At 40.6% G+C, this 16,774-nt stretch overlaps 1 pseudogene; it reads left to right on the plus strand.

Annotated features, from left to right (window-relative positions):
- The first annotated feature begins 2,385 nt into the window (after positions 1-2,385).
- The window catches only part of LOC108796831, a 19,549-nt pseudogene continuing 5,160 nt past the window's right edge, over positions 2,386-16,774 (plus strand).

Here is a 16,774-nt window from a genome sequence, read left to right on the forward strand (position 1 = left end):
ATAGTCAATAGAGAGCACATAGAAAATGAATGGGGCTTTCAAGGTACCAAACAAAAAGCGATCATCCAAAAGAATAAAATTGTTTAGATTTTATTTCTTCACATAAAAAAACTAATTTATTAAACATGATTAAAATCCAATCTCTGCATAGATTCATATCACAACCTCCTTGAATCCACCCAATTACTTCACAATATCAAAAAGTGCAAGAAGTAGTATGGACTTCATGCCACATTAAGTGATCCAAGCCAATTGCTGCATTCAACATTCAAAAATTTTGTTGTGCTGTTTTCAAACTTGATGTGTTTTGCCTAAGCTTCCTCAGAAGAGAGGGGTTCTGTGGTGATGATCATGCAGAGCAGCAGGGCTACCAGGATAAAAGCATACAATGCAGCACTTTTGTGGAGATCGAGTGGAGGTGTCCTGTGCCGGATGCCCACGATAACATCGGCCATGGGCGCTGCTGACTGCCATCCTGAAATATGCTCCTTATGTTGATCACGGCTCCTGTTGACTGTGTGCTCTGCATGATCATCACCAAGTTATAAGATGTATGAGTAGTGCTTGCCAGAAGATTGTCTCCCCATGCCTTTCTACGTGCAGGCAACAGGCTCAAGACTGCAGCTGTAAGGAGCCATGGAACATAAACACAGAGGAGTACAATATTCAGCACTGCTTATGCTTTGAAAAGAACAGTGTCAATTTCATCAATAGCTACAAAGGTTGCACTTGTAGTTCATCTTGAAGCTGCAACATGTCAGGAAATAGTTCAGGTAGTATGCAACAGGTGTGTAGGTCATTTAAAGAATCACATGTGTTTTTGCCCAATGTGTTTTCTATTAACATGTATTGTAGTCACCCTGCCCTTAGCAGGAGTTTCTATTTAAATTTAAAAGTTTCCACGCTGAATGTGATTGATAGTTTGGCATCACTGAATCTCTCTCTCAGAGTGTCCTGGCAATTGTGTGGGAGACTGCAATAATCAGAGTTATGACTTTTTATACCTTTCTGGCCAACCATTAGGAGGTTTATTGCCAGTGTTGCAGGCTGGGAGAGGCCAGAATACTTGGTAGTGACCTCCCGTCTGTGGGAGAGATGCAGTTGTATGTCTGATCCTCTTAGGCTTGCTGCCTATGGAGGGTGACCATGTGCTTGAACAGAAGCCTGGTATGTTAAGCCAGGGGACTGAGATATCATGGAGAAACTTCAGCCCAAATGCGGTATCTAAGAAGCTGGACAGAAGGTTGGGTTTTGATCGAAGTTTAGTAACTTCTTCCCAAAGAGTAGGTATCTGAACAATTTGGTATCTTGCAGCTAGGTGCTGATTTCACAGAACCAGAATTAAAGGTGCTCCATCTCTGAAGGCTGTAAGTATTTACCACAACCATAACTGTCCTGTTCCCTAACCCTCTCTCCCAGGAGTGTGGGGTAAGAGTCAATAAACTCATTGTTTGCATCTGAAAGTGACTTGTGCCCATCTGTTCACATTGTTCCACTATAGCTGAGGACCAGGCCATGAGGTAGATTGCTAGCCCACCCTGCCTTCCGGGTCCCTCGAACCTGTATAAAAATTCTAAGTATGCTTAGTTAATCTACAAAGAAAGTTGTTTCCCTAAGGAGTATATGAAGGGAACTGTTTACATGTGTTGAAGAGAGGCTCATGTTCCTGAAATTGACTTACTGTATTACACCAATATGGACAGACAGGTTTGAGGATCCTCTAATAACAACAACAAGATAAGGGTAAAGTGTTTGCTTATGTGGAGAGTAAATGGGAGGAACACCTTCGTATCTCAGTATGTAGACAGAAAATGCAGGATAACTTACCATTGCAATAAAGTTGTGTAACCTATTAAAGGAGAACTATGGGGTTAAGTCTTTTCCCCATAGTTCTCCTTAGGGTAACGGGAGGACACAAACTAGCGTCCTCCCGTCACCCTAGGCTCAGTATACCGCGAGCTGTAGCTCGCGGTATACTGAGACGCCGCAGCTGAAGTGGATCCTGACAATTGTGCCGGGTTCCGCCCAGCTGCGTGACTGACAGCTGGCTCTGCCTATCTAAAGGCAGAGCCAGCTGTACCCGCCCCCTCCCCCGTCCGTTCCGCCAGTCAGCGCTGGCGGATCGGAGCGGGGAGGGGGGAATCCAGCCACTCCCCTGTCACGGCAGAGAGCCGTGAGAGGATCGAGAGGTGAGCGAACGCCGGTATGTGTTCGCTCACCTCCCGATCTACTGAGCCGACCTGTGACAGTCTCATTGTCACAGGTCGGCTAGAACTATGAGGTGAGTGAAAAGCACTCACCTCATAGTTCTCCTGTAAGAGCTTCCCCATCAGTCTACAAGGCAGCTTGGTCCATCAGACATCATTATGATCCATTCATTTCACCATGGTGACCGAGTCACCACCCAATCCCATACACCCACATATACTTCTGTGTGTGAATCTGCATCTGTTGGCAAAAAAACTCCACCATCTTCCCAAAGGTTAGTAATCTTCCAGTAAATTGTACTAGATAATTAATACCTTTGCTCTTTAATTAATTTCAACTCAGTGCAAGGGATTATAGCTTTCATAGCATTAATTATAATAATTTAATTGACTGTAATTACACAGACAGAATGAAAATGAAGTAAAATAAAAATGATACACAGCGCATTAGGAAAATTGGGTACTAGGGTTCTTCCGTCATCCTTTCCACATTGCATTTTGCAGTTCCACCATCTGATTTCCTAAAATCAGAGGATGAATAATCAAAAGGCATTCCTCTGGAATTTTACTATTTACTTAAAATCTTAACTAAGATTTCACAAATTTCATAGGACTGGCCACCACTATTGCCTGTGGGCATCCTATGGCTGATCTCTCCCCATTAGTGAATGGAGGAATAATAAAGCAGCATCAGGAGAACTTAAGAACATAAATATTTACCAAACACATGAAGCCTGAGCAAGGATATCCTTGCACAGCAGGCCATTAGGTATCTATTTCCTCAGAAAGGAAAACAATTAGCAATGCAGTAGGGGTATCACTAAGGCCCGGTTCACACCTGGGCGTTTTGTAGCGCATTCCTACGCTCTGCAAAATGCTCAAACACCGAAATCCCATTATTTCCTATGGGTATGGTTCACACCTGGGCGTATTACAGGCCATATGAAGGCGCTACAAAACGCCTTACGCCCAAAGAAGTACAGGAGCTTCTTTGGGGCGTATTTGCCGCGCGTATCCATTGGGATACAGCCAGGTAGCCCTCGGAAACACGCATTTGTCGCATGTTTTTTTTTACAGCGAGTCACGGTAAAAACGTGCGACAGGAAACGCGCGACAAACGCGCATATTGGATACGCCTAGGTGTGAACCCAGCCTAAGCCTCAAATGTGGTCCTCCTTAGCTTTCATATTTTAAATAAGATCATTTTTAGAAAGCTTAAAGTGCAGAGAACAAAGCAAAAAAATATGTGAAATAAAAAAAGTGTAACTTTGCTTGCACAAGATTGGATGATGGGAGTCAGCAGAGCTTCTTCTCATTCACTAAGCTATGGAAACATGAAAGTAAAGAGTACAGCCTTTAGTAAATTAACCCCACTGTGTTAACAGGGCGACAGCCTACTAACAGACAGGACAGATGCTAGAGAAGTGTAAAACAGATGGCCAGAGCAAATAGCAAACAGTGGCAGAGTCAGCTGACTGATGGCCAGATCAAGCACAGACAAGCAGATCCTAAACAGACTTTAGGTTCCAGACAAGCTAACAAAGCAATGTCTTACAACATAGACAACAGGCTGATGATCAGGGTAAGCACAGACAAGCACAGTGCAAACACAGAATAAACAATTTGCAGGAACAACCCAAGATATGAACAATCAGATAGAAGTCTGACAGATCTCAAATAAGGGAGAGGGCAGACACACTAACTTTTTGATTAGGCACAGGCTGTCCAGCGGTCTATTTAGGTACTCCTGATGAGACAGGTGTGCACTGCAGAGACCTGAGCTTCAGTGCTGGGTAATGACCAGCAGATGACAAAGACTTATCATTACAGGACTCAGGGCTCATTTCCTCCAGCCCGTGCGCTCATTACACTGTCCCGTGCCCGTAACACAAGGGATCGTGTACACAAAGTCACCTTGCGTTTCGGGGCGGAAGCGGTCGTTGCAGTGAAATTCATGTCAATGGCTGATCTGCTAAGAATATTGACTCGTTCAAAGATCAATTAGTAGACCGTAACATACAGGGGTACGGGTATTCTTAAATACTAGACGACCACACAGGGACTCTTATACACACGCACGCCCAACACACACACACACAAAGGTTGGACTTGATGGAGCTGTGTCTTTTTTTCAACCTCAAATACTATGTAACTATGCAACAATGACATTTGGAGGCCAAGCAAAGTAATAGTGCCAGTTGTATGGACTGATAGGTACTTCTGAAGTCTTAAGGGTTATTTATGATTGAAGCCAGGTCATTAAGCAATTCCAGAGGTCAAAACTTTAACGCAAGATTGCATCTCAACATAATAACTAAACTTGCTTTAGTGGACTTGCCATGGTGCATCTGTAGAACAAAGCACCTTGGAGGTTGGAAACATTCAAGTAATTATATTTTCTCTTGAACCTCTCTGGTTGTTAAGGTCAAAGAATTGAAAATACGTGATTGTTTCCAGCAACCTCAACTCTCCACAGAATTTTAGGAAACAAAAAATGGATCAATCTTTTGAAGTGTCTGCCATCTGAGTATCAAAGTTCATATCAGTTCTATTAACTTCTGAAAATGAGTTAATAGCTCCAAGTAAAAAAAAAAACCAACAGATATTCTGAAATATTAAACTGGACCTTTTGGAACTATAAATAATGACTTATTAAAAGCCAAATCTGATACAAATGGGCAGTGATTTAATAGGCTGGTGCTTACTCTCTGAATGATAGAAGTCGATTGTAGAGATTACCACAATGCAGCTAGTTTTTATGATGGCTAGAAAGAAATTCTGCATTCTTCTATAATAATTACTTATATTATGAATAAAAAAAACAGTGCATGAGACTAATTTTAGATTTTCCAAACCAGGCATCTGAGCTTTAAATGATTTTGTATATATTAAATGTATGTCCAGCAGATATTTCAAAGAACCTTTTACATCAATTTATTTTTCAAACATCATAACAACATGTTTCAGTCATGCAGAAAAAAATGAAATGAATTGCTCTACAACATGCCTCAATCCTAACAGAGCCTAACCTATGTAGGCTATTGCTAATACTTATCCCTTAACCTGACCTTAACACTAGAAGTTATTAAACACATAACCCTAAGAAACCTATCTCTAACTTGTATCCTACCACTTAGGGGCTGATTTATACATCTTTTCATCCTCACACAAATTTCCCCACAAATTTCCCTAAAGATACACACATTTTCCCAACAGAATCCAATTAGAAAAAGGTATGAGTCTTGCATAAAAGTTGTGTGAAATCTTAAACCCTAATCACCCTTACCTTATAGTAACCCTTTATGACCAATCTAGCTATATACCTATATCACCTGTTATGAAATCAGTGAACAAAAACTCTTCTCATACTTGTCCTTCGAGACCAAGTTAATACTCTATCAGGTAAAAACCTGCCATATACCTCTTCGGTTTCTGCTCATTTTCATGAGAAGAATGATAAAATTATTTTTCGTTGGTATCGCTGTTTAGCGACACTTCACTATATCTTTCTGTCCTCCTCCGCTCGAGATGTTTGCAGCAGAAGGGCACTTACTTTCATGCATACAACCCTTCTGGTGGAGTGTGTTTGAAGACTAGCGCAACATGCAATCCACCAGAATTGAGATGTCCCCTGAAATTGCCTTGTTGTCCCAGCTACTGGGTTCCATTAAGAGCATCAAAGTGGATATTCTTTATCAGGTTTGGTTGGATGTTATTTAGTGCATCTGACCAATATCCAGGGCCGTTGCTAGACTATTTTGCGCCCTAGGCAAGACCAGCTACTTGCACCCCCCAGCCCTACTCCCACAGCGCAACCCCCAATCCCCCAATCCCCCCTGCATGTCCCCATTCTTCTGCTGGCTAGCTCCTGCAGGCAACAGTTGGGTGTAAGCAGACAGGAGCAATTGCAAGACTGCTATTGGCTATTTTCATTTGAAATAGCCAGTAGCAGACATGCTATTGAAACCCCACCCATTGAGCAGAGTAGTAGACCTGAGAGAGAAAGTCTCTCAGTTACGCTCCTCTGCTCAGTGGACGGGTGCAAAATCCAGCCTTGTAATGGCTTTTGCAATTTGAAATAGACAGGTGGGTGCCATGGGGAGTCACTGGTCGAGGCCGCACCCTAGGCAGCAGTGCGCCCTAGGCGGCTGCCTAGTTTACCTAGTGGCAGCACCAGCCCTGCCAATATCAAACTATGTTGGATAGCGAGTCTCTTCTTCCTCCTACCCAGACAGTGTAGGTTGCACTCGTTATCTTTTCTTTGTTAAGGGCTGGAGTAAGGCATAGATGGAGATAGGGGAGGCATTACTAGTCTATGACTCCTTTCCCCGTGTGTGTGAGTTATAGCTTAATTTGACTTACCTTTCTATGGGTGTATCTCCTAGTTTCAATCCCTTTTCCATTCTCTTCTCTAGTGTAAGGCATAGGTGGAGATAGAGGGGGACTGTTCCTCCTCTATGACTCCTGTGGCATACTTGAATATTAGTAGAGCTGCATACACAAGAGGCCCCTCTTGTGTAAGCAACTCTACTAATATTCAAGTCTCTAGTGCAATACATAGTAATGAATCCATGTATTTCTATGCAGGTATACTATATTTTATAATCTGTCACAGTTGTTCATTTCACAGTTGTTCAAGTCCTCCTAAGGAAGCTACAGCTAGGCGAAATGCGTTGAGGCACCCGCAGTTCACTATTGGAATCTTTCTTTTACTAGCATACAGTACCTACGAGCATATCTACAAATAGTGACGTATGGACCATACATTTTTGTCTCCACTGACTTAACCTGCCTTGTTCTGCATGATGTCTCTGTTTGGAGGCGACCATCTTCATGTAGGTAGGGCTTTGTTTCCTCATGTCAGTCTCCAGTAAGTTGAACAATGAGCAACACAATAGTGACATCACCAAATCTCACTGCAAATCTCATGAGACCAGCAGTCAGAGGCAGCAAAGCCTTAGATCTCATAATGCCGATATAAATATATGAGGCTGTAGAGATAGAACAGAGTACACTCACATACCGGTACTAGTAAGCGCCCTGCTATATTTAAGGAGAAATTGAAGACAAAGGGTAAATGTTTTAGGGTACTGCTTAGCCACAAATACCATTTATAAATGTTCCCTCTAGCAAATGTTAATTTTTTGAGTTCAGGTCTATTTTAAGTGAAAGAGTTGCTTTAAAGTTACCAGTTTTGATTTACACTTTTGCTAGCCATATCTGTTGCATTACTAAAGTTTTATATAACAGGACAGTTAGCCTTTAAATCAATTCAATTTATACACTATATACTTCCTTTTCAGGAGGTTTTATACGTTTCTGTACCATTCAAAGCTTCATGAGAACAATGAAAACTTTATTTCTCCAGCTACCTAATTTAGCTTAGTTGTAACTATATACATTTCTTTCCATTGTTCAATTACACTGAGAAAAAACAGCTTGGCTCCTCCGCCTTATAGGGATGAGATTCTACAAGTGTGTTTAGCCATAATTGAAAATCCTAAGCTGCAAATCTACAGTTTACAGGTACAACTTGGTCCTTTATGTATTTTTTTTTCTTACTTTGATTTTTTTTTGTGCTCAAGAGAGGAACAATTGCTTCATCTAGTGCATTTTGCACTGTTTGCAAACACCTGGATTGAGTATCTCAGGAGGTTATCCCAGTTTTAGCTTGCTGTGAAGACCATTCATTCCTAATATTATAGATCAGTTTATATAAAAAAAAGAAATCTTGCCAGAATGGGTCAATAAGTCAGCCCTGTGAAAATCCCAAGCTAAACGGTCACTGTGTGCACCCTCATATCCCGACGTTGATGGGAATAGCTGGGAATAGAATGCTTTGAAAAGCTGGTAAACAGCAGATACCGCAGCAAGTCATCTATCTAAGGAATATTTAACTTCTCAAGCTCTGCATCTGGTAAAGCCTGATATGAAAAATAATATACAAGCCAATCGCAAGCAGCGCTGTGACTCACACAGCTGCTAGTTCACAGTGTACATTATTCGTATAATTTTGAAACCCCAGCTTAAAAATGATCATAATGAAAATAATTAACAAAGAATTATTATTTTTTCTCTGCTATCCGTTCCATTTTATTAAAAGCAAACACAAGCAAGCGGAAAGGGAGAATGACAATGCATATAATTCAGATGAATGGTGCTTTGTTCTCTTGCATTGTTGAATAATTCTGCTTAAGCACTTATGAAATCAAATGACAATAAAATAAGACTTAATAATATAACCACATTACGTGTGTCTGGCACCAGGTAGTTTTAATGGCCGCATCGTCAAATTATACTCTATGTGGAAAAATGTAATACTATGGAACATCAATTCTTTTTCTTTGCTTTCGTTTGTTCTGCTGTTATTTTTTTTTAAAATAATGAATTCATTATTGTGTAATTGGCACCCCAGAACGCACATGAAGAAGGAATCAAACTATAACTTTTTTCTGTATTTGTGATGCGTCCATCTAAATGTGGTTGGATGGGCATGGAGGCGGGACCTAGGTGCAACAGGATGTAGAAGTGGCGGGCACCCCAAGACACACCATTTGGATGTTATGACTTTGTGCTTTTTTCATAATACAATCCATACTGACAAGTTGCCATTAATAAGAGATAAAGATCTCCAATGAGTGACAAAATAAAATCTGCCATATTGTGCACCCCTGGATGTGATCTGTTGGATGACACTATTCACAGTTCCATGCATTATATATCACAGCTATTTTGGAATTATTTATCATGGATCCTTTTTTTTCACCAGATGTCACCAATGCATCAGAGTTCCCCTTCAATTTATATTAACATGTAGAGATGTTTTTTATACCTAATATACACAGCCTGGGTGATGCATTTATATCTTTACATTATGGATATGATGGATATGTTTATACAGACGTGCCTATGATTATACAGGGTCCTGTAGTGCCTGATTGTGATTTTATATGTTTTTAAACTGGGTTTATTGCATTGTTGTGGTTCTGGTTTGTGTTCTTCTTTATTTACATTAATACATTTGGGTGTGTTATTTTGGGTCATAATCCTGTAGTTGATAAGTACATATAGGTACTTGAGGGGTACCTCCATTTAAAGTCCAGATATGAAATTACAGTGCAAACTGTATTTGTTTCTGCATTAATTTGTGTTTTTTATATCTGCCCAGAATTCATCTTTCACTGTATAGTATTTTATATTCCTTCCTATATTTGTCACATTCTGCTTATGGGATGGAAATGTTTCTCTGACAAGGGAAAATGAAAATCTTGCCACATTCATCACTTTAATTGGGGCAGCAAAAGGACATTTTAACTTTTCTCCTGATCAAAACCTGTTTTGACTTGCATTTACTAGATGGACGAAAGTGCCAGCTCATAACACCCCTGTATCTACTGTGAATATATTTGATATAATTTTCCCAAACAACATGAAACCTTTAGAAATATGTTAAAATGCTCAGTCTACAAGCCCTAAAATGCAGTTATATTTCCATTGCTCTGTCAGCTTTTAGCTAGGACATCAGTCTCCCTCTTTGTTAATAACTTAATAAAATCTCTCCGGAAATATAAAGTGCTTGGAAACCAAGTGGTCTCTGAAATAAATGTTTATGCTTAGAGATGTCCCCTTGAAGGAGAGCACTTCTGACTGCTAAGAAATTATAATTAACGCTAATGTAAATCTGATAACTAATCTCATTTCACTCCCTTTTTAATAAGATGAGCGCATGTAAATGTCTGAAAAGTATTTCAGCTGCTTTCGGTCATAATCGGCAGAGGCTTACAAACTTACAGACATAGTAAAAAAATACATAACGAAAGCTGTGTACAGAGGGGACAGTGACTGTGGTAACAGAAAATAGGATATACTATAAATAGAAGAGGTGCAGCTAAAATGGTCTTACCTTGTATTGGGTATGGTGAAATTGGGGATGAGAAGGGGATATAATGAAGTAGTGGTAATATGGGGATGGTGAAGCTGTGTTGGTATTGTGCATAACAATGTGCTGGTAATATCGGGGATGGTAAGGTTATAGCAATAGTAGAGATGGCAAGTGAAAGCAATGAGATGTGGTGGCAATATTGGGGATGGTAAGGTGGTGGTGATATTAGGGATAATAAGGTAGTGGTGATATTAGGGATGGCATGATGGTGATGATAATGGAGATTGTAAGGTGGTGGTAATATTGGAGATGATAAGGTGGTGGTGATATTGAAGATAGTAAGGTGGTGGAGAAAGTGAGATGGTGGTGATATTGGGGATGTGAGCTGTTGGTGATATTGGAATAGTGAGGTGTAACTGCACTCCAGCGGATCCAAACTGGCCCAAAAGGGAGTTTGGGAAAACCCTGTTGAAGCTCATATTTGCATAGACAAATGACCTTATTCTTGGTGTGCACCACTGAGGTAAACTGCTCAGGAGTGAGTAAGCCATGCAAGTGGGAAAAGCTCACATACCTGGTTAGAGGCTGAGATGACAAGAGAGCTTCCTTACACCTTTAGAGTTGAGAACAGGGAATGAGAGAGCACAGAGTGGCACGGGTGCCAAAATCCAGTCCATTGGAGTTTGAAGCTCTGGTCAGTTAGCGACTGAGGAGGCAGACAACAGGTAAGGCATTAGGCAGAGTCATGATCAAGAGGCAAGCAAAGGTCAGAGTGGGAAGCAGTAGACATCATGTTTAATAGGCAGGGCGAAGTCACAATGTGAAGTCAGCAGAGGTGAGCAGTGGTCAGAACTAGCTGAGCCAGCAACAGGTGGCAAATGAAGATGAATTAGAAGCAGGTCAGGTTACAACAGGAAATACGTGCAGATATGAGTTTAGGGGCAAGTCAAGTCAGCAACGGTTAAGCAGATCACAGGAACATGTGAAATTTTAAGTAACAGGGTAATAGCTGAAGACCACTGGAGACCATGTAGCAACTTCTAACTCATCCCTTTTACCTGAATAGGCTGTCTGGTGCCAAGCCTGGAATTAGGGGTACATTTCCATATGACTGCACATTTACATATTCATGCTTGCATATATTAGTGTGCTCATATCAAATAATCAAATAGTATGGCCACATGAAATAGTGTGCTGGTACAAACATGCATGCACATGCAACTTCCTGGAAATGACCCTTGTCCTGTTCATTGGCACATGTGCACATCGTCGTCTGATGCCATCCAGACATTACAACTTTCATAGCTCTGGCTACCAGAAAGCTATAAGAAGAAGGTGAGTAATTTAGTCTATCAACATCCATCTGAAATTTTGTTTTAGGTCAACAAACATGATTACTATTACTTATTCACATTAAGGAATGGTGCTATGAGTAACAGAGCAGGCGTTATCGTATAAATAAAACAATAAGAACAAAGAGGTAGTTGAGTTTGCCATTGTAAGTATAATGTGACTCACTGCAATTTTTGGTGCTACATATTCCCCATGTACTGCAGATCAGCAGCTCATGGAGTTCACTCACACATACAACACAGAACAGCCTTATTGTGCTGAAAAAAAACTAGAACCAAAAGGCATGATAAACTATAAAGTTTAGTTTGTAGGCTGACTCACTATTTACATTCCTGGTGCCAAAATGTGGCCTGAGGGCCACATGCGGCTCTTTGATACATTTGGTGCAGCCCGTTGACCCCAGCAGTTTGAAGTGGGAGTGAGAACACTGATTTGTAAAGAGTTAAAAGCAGGGGTCTCTACTAACCTCATGTAACATGTCTCTAGTCTCTTACTGTCTCGTTCAGCATGTCTCCAGTTTCCAATCAAACCTGTAGCACTGTCTCCCATCTCTGACCATCATTTCCCCTCGGATGTCTGAAGTCTATGACAGTCTTCTGTAGCATTGCATTTACTGAACATTGTGGTCCCTTGGTGTTGTCGAGAGCAACAGTTGAGCTCCCTACAATTCATAAGTTGACAACCACTGGCTTCTTTTGTTTCCCATGGTCCCAACATGGTCCCATGGTACAACGGAATATTAAATAACAAGAAGATGAACTTCCCTTGTAACATTTTGTTAACATAACATATTTTCACTGATTTATAGTTGCCATTAATAATTTGAATAATTACAAAACCAAGTAAAAGTGAGCTTGGCAAGTGTGTGCACTTTTTTTTCTTTTATTTTACAGCTAAAAAGAAATTAGAATGACTTCAATTGGATCTGATGCAATGCAATTATCCCAGGCTGCTGGATAAATGATAAACAGTATACAGGTGCCTATATTGAATCTGGGCTTTGCTTCAGACATTATAAACACTGTTTTCAGCTCCAGTGGTCTCTGAGATAACAGCCTTCCATATACACATTTGCTCAAGTGAGATAATATAGGTGATGGAATGGATAGATTCTGAAGCCTCCAACAATATACAGTATTTCCAGTTAACGATAGCTTGTGTTCTTTACTAGACAATGTTTTAGAAAATCACAATTTTCCTGTACATATAACAGCGTATTGAATAAGAAAGCATACAGAGCAATGATAATGTACAAATGTTCAGTTGCCTTTTGCAACCAAGCATATTTCTGTTTAACGTTTACAAGTCAGTAAAATATAACTTCTGATTGGCAGCTATGACTTCCTGTCATTTGCATGCTCTCTGGATTACTAAATAAGCAGCAAGCAATATTTTTTTATCTCTCTCCAACTGAGCATAAAATAACTGTGTGCTCTCTTTTAACCTTGATGCTTTATAAAGTCAGTGTAATTGGTGCCACCTATAATTCCCATGTATTTGTAAAATTACATTTTTATATGAATAAATATAAGATATGTATAAAACATGTAAATCTTAAAACAAATTATGTTGACCCAAAGCATTATAATTACCCTTTGAATAAGCTTCTATAATGGTATCTGCATGCATATGATGCAACATTTAAAAGCCAGTCAAATACTTGCTTTCAAAATCTCACCAGTGGTCATGATTGTTTTGCTTTCATCAGTACTGTGTCTTGCATGCTAAACCAAGAGGAAGAAGAAGAAATCTGTCAATCACTGAAACCCCCACTAAATCTCCTCCAGACAATTCCATATCTAGTTTCCAGTGGTGTATCCAGGGCATGGCACATGCCCTGGGCGCCGCTTAAAGGGGGGGTTTACTTTTTCACTCTGGCAGGCGTACTACCTAGCTCCTGGCAACCAGTGATGTCACTGGTTGCCAGGAGCTTGGTGGGACGCTGACCAGAGTGTCCTGGCAACCAGTGACATTAGCTCCTGGCAACCAGGGGGCTGGGTGTGACACCATAGATGCATTTTATAGTAGATATGCCTCTGCAAGAACCTATATTTTTTTCTGGATTTGTATTGGCTTATTTTTTCCAATCCAAGGTAATTAGCAGTCTTATCTAATGGCACCTTTTTTTCAAAAACCCAATGCCGGTGCTGTAGATTGCATGCATCTTTGCATAATCATTAATGTTGAGCTAATTACAAGATACACTAGATTGAAAAGGATACCACTGAGGGAACCTGTGTAAAGATTTAATATTTCAGCGCACAAAAAACAAAGTTTCGATTCAGTGGTTCGATACATATGTGCAAGCCTTGGGATTTGTTGGGACAAATCATTGATCAATAGTTTGAAATTTACGCTCTTCCAGTTAATCTGTGTTTATAGACTTAAAAATGAATGTTGGAACAAGAATGCATACTGATGCACATTATCTGGCCTCTTCTGCTGCAATGCCGCGCTGGAAGGCACATTATGATTGTTCATAGTTACATTGAGTTATGCAGATGCTGAAGTGTTTACAGATAAAGCTTTGGAAAATGACAGAGTATACCAGGGAGTATTTGAGAAAATAAAATGGGAACATCTAGTGATTGTAGTGTTTGTAGAATGTGGTAAAGAGATTGTTAGTATTCTAAGTAAAATGCAAATGTGAATGTTCTAAAATAAAATGCTTAAAGCTGAAGTCTAGCTAGATCTTAGCTGGAAGTTTGTGTGTAGCCAAACATTTTTCAAAGTATATTCTTATTTGTGTCCTATTACAAGTATATGTGAATTAATTATTTATTATTATTATTAATTTTTTTTCAATAGAATGGGTTGGAGGGGGGATGGAGTTGACACCACTGTCAGGTTTTTTTTCCAATCTGAAGGAGATCAGGCGATCAGGAGCACAATGTTTCCTACCTGCTAGTATGTGTAGTTTTGTAGGGTCTGCAGCAAGTAAAAACCCAAACTCACAGAGGGGAATTCATCAAAACTGGAGCAGACAAAATCTGGAGCAGTTGCCCAGGGCAACCAATCAGCATCTCTGTTCAGTTTGTTCAATGAAGATCTGAAAATGTAAGAGAGACGCTGATTGGTTCCTATGCGCAGCTGCTCCAGATTTTGTCTGCTCCAGTTTTGATAAATTTCCCTCACAGTGTTCTACAATAGCAGCTTAGTAGTTTGATAAATTAATAAAAGCCAATAACTACTCAAAGTGAATAGGAAACAACAAGCATAAAGCAGACAGGGTGGAAGGAATAAGTTCCTGGGAGCTTTCCTGCACAGGGCCAGACTAAAATGAGAGGCTCCTGTAAACACCACAGCCTCTGATCTCAGATCTTCTTTCAAGAGCTCCAGTGTTAAATAAAAGAATACACCCTGGCACCCCTTTAGATGTACATACCCCTCTCTGTTGGCCACTGGATGTTAAAGACTTTAGCAGTGCAACCAGTTGCTTAATTACACTAGAGCATGCACATCTAAAGCGATGCTGGGGATGTGTTCTTTCATATAATGCTCAGGAACAGCAGTATAGTGACTGATGTCAGCCCAAAAGATCATACCCGTACATGCCGAAGAGCAAGAATGGTTGATGGCAGGGAAAGCTAATACAGTAAGTTCACAGTTCAACACAAACAAGCTACAACTACTTAACACTGGGACCAACGCAAACAACACCATTATCAATACTTCACTCAGGGGGACAAGTCACCACTCTTTACACACAAGTCATTTGGTTCTCAGCTTTCTTCACCACCGCCTCCTTTCAATAAGGAAAAGTCACACCTGGTTGCTCTTGCTTTAACATAAAACCTATACTGGGAATCAATCTTTCAACAGGGAGTAAACCATTCTTCTACAGTAGAACTAGCACTCCACAGTCTCTTTTAGCATCACTTTACTCCATACTCGGAGAAAGAACATCTCATCCCCTCAACCCCAGCTGGGGGTAGTTTCACCCCCCCGGAAGGGGAGCCTAAGTTTCAGCTCACTGCTCAATTTTGCTGTGATTTCTCCCTCTCTAAGTAAAATTCTTCCTCCCTTCTTCGGTGTCCTGCACATGCACAATACTTGGCTTCATCCACCACACCCTTAGAAATCCCTGATTCAGGCAATGTGAGTGACAGAGCACTCGGTGGCAATGACTAGAGTGGAACCATCCGTTAAAGGGCTCTACAGACTCTCCTATAATGAAATTGCTTACTCTGATTTCACTGCACACTGTGAACTTCTCACCGAAGCTGCAGCACGTTATGTGCGGGCAATATATAAGCAAAGTAAACATCAGCTTTAGCATAGTGAAGATGTTTTCAGGAAAGTAGCAGCAGTTCAATAATTAATTTTACTTTCAATCGATGTAGTGGGAAAGTCCACTACAGTGGGAAAGTCCAGTAGAGCTATGGAAGTAAGTGAATGACAGCTGATCAGTCCCATCTCTGTACTTTGAATGTATGGTGGACTTTAACATCTTTTATAACATATTGATTAGTACAAGAAGTCTTGTTTGCAAGCATGCAGTAACAAGGAGGAACAGATTGTCAATGTCTATTAGGTATTATTTTCTGAAAGAATACACACTGATTGAGTTGTGCTTTCTGGAGTATGACAGATGAAGAATAATCTATTTTTCTTCCAGCCTCCACAGTCAAGAAACTCAGAGTGGGATTTCTCTGCCAGGTATTCTACCATTGCCAGGCTGCTCTGTCCAGGCACCACTGGCATCATTAGCAGAATCACCATCTGTGCCATTCTTCACTTAATTCAGCTTGTAATGAATAAGGAAGTAATTTGCTTGAATATTAAAATTCAAGCTTGCAGTAAATGAGTCTAATTCCTCTGCCAAGACAGCTCGTTTCATACGTGATACTCCCTTGCTGTTATTTACTTTATATTCAATCAGGCTCTGCTTAGCGTGGTCTTTAACTAGACTGTTTTAAACAAATGGCACAGATAAAGTCATCAAGCAACACAATTGAGTGTATCCTCAGATCCTGAGGAGCCCAGAACAGTGAATGATGTCAGCAGTTCAGCACATTAGAGGCACAATAGAAAATCTCTTTACAACATGGAATGTGGCCAAACACCATTGACCTTGAAATACCACTTGAGTCTGGTTTGCATGGAAGTGAGTCTTTAACCTCTTGCCGTCCGCCCGTAGTAAAAAAACGGACGGACGGCACTGCTGCATTTGCGGGTTGCAATTATTTTCTGCTCGCGCGCGCCCCCTAGCGGGCACGCACGGGCAGAAAAGACCCAACCATTAAACACACCCGTTACCGGGTGTTTCACATATAGGCGATCAGCGGGTCCATAGCCCGCCGATCGCCTATATGTGCTCGTTCGCGGCGCC

The sequence above is a fragment of the Nanorana parkeri genome, unplaced genomic scaffold (assembly GCF_000935625.1).
Source record: "Nanorana parkeri isolate BGI_ZX_2015 unplaced genomic scaffold, ASM93562v1 scaffold1177, whole genome shotgun sequence".
In the NCBI taxonomy this organism is placed as follows: Eukaryota; Metazoa; Chordata; class Amphibia; order Anura; family Dicroglossidae; genus Nanorana; species Nanorana parkeri.